Here is a 1,371-nt window from a genome sequence, read left to right on the forward strand (position 1 = left end):
TAATATTATGCTTTAAAATTATTAATTTTAAACTAAACATCTTAATAAATCTAAAAACAATTTTTTAAAAGTTATTTAACTCCGTAAAAATTATTAATGAGAACGTTGTAATTATTTAAGAAATGAACGTCGTCACGCACAAGAATTTACATAATCTTAAACAAAAAAAAAAAAAAAAAATTCATTAAAACGACGTAAAATTCATCTCAATAGAAAATATAGCTTTAAAATAATAAAATTTTTAATTCAGATTTTTACATTTTACTCCATTAACTTTATTAGTTCTTAATCGAATTTTATTGTTTTTTTTTATGTTTAAATTATAAAATGTTGATTATAAATGTCCGAAAAAGTTTTTACGACGTTTTGATTTAGATAACATTAAGTTTTTAGCGTTACAAATAACGAATTATGACGTTTCTTCTCTCCACACCTCCTCATCTAAATTACAGTTTCCATCTTCACACGCTTCACTTCCCCCTTCAGAAACTAAAAACTTCAATAAAAAAAAAAAAAAACTATCTTTCTACCCTTTTCAAGTCACAATTACTACCAAATATCTGCTCTCTTTCTTGGCATTAAAAAAAAATAAAATAAAATAAAATAAAAGAGAAAAGAAGGGGGAGTAAAAAATAACAGTTTTGCCAACGTGGTAAAATACTCTGGGTGAAGATTTAACTTTCACTTCCTGAAATTGCCATCTTTGTCCGGCATTCATTAACAACCAGCATAATAAAATATCATTCATCATTGTCAGCACATCACAAGGTTCCCGAAGGCATAGGCCTCTAGCGGGTCGGGGCGAAGGTTACTGCCCTTTTCTCCACACGCCAGGGTATACAGCAGAAAGAGAAGAAGGGGAAAAAAAAAAAAAAAAAATGCCGGGGGGACGAATAGTTCCGCATAAAAGTCAACAGATTTCTCGTCCGCAAGATATATAATGGCAGGAATACCACCTCGCGTTATTAATGATAAACATACAATGTGCCCGGGGGTTGTCTTCTGAGGCTTGATGGCTTGGCAGCTACCTACCTGAACTTTGCCATTGTGAGAAAAGTAGAAGAAAGATTGTTGTCGTAAGGAGCGCGAGACAAAAAATTGTCATTTTCGTCGTAATTTATCCTTCCTCTAAGCTTATTCTACACCAGAAAGATCGTTAACAAAACATCTAAACACTCTCTTTTTTTTTTTTTTTTTTCCTCTTTGCCTCTATAGATAATATATGTGTGTGTGTTATGTATAAGTAATCAGTATAGATTATATATCGTTATATATATGTGTGTGTGTGTCTAGCTATCTAATCTATGAAGAAGCCATATATATATATTAATTCTCTCTCCTTCTCTCTTTGTTTATATATATATATATAAA

The sequence above is a fragment of the Centruroides sculpturatus genome, unplaced genomic scaffold, assembly GCF_000671375.1.
Source record: "Centruroides sculpturatus isolate CEXI.00-Female unplaced genomic scaffold, Cexi_2.0 scaffold83, whole genome shotgun sequence".
NCBI classification, from domain to species: Eukaryota; Metazoa; Arthropoda; class Arachnida; order Scorpiones; family Buthidae; genus Centruroides; species Centruroides sculpturatus.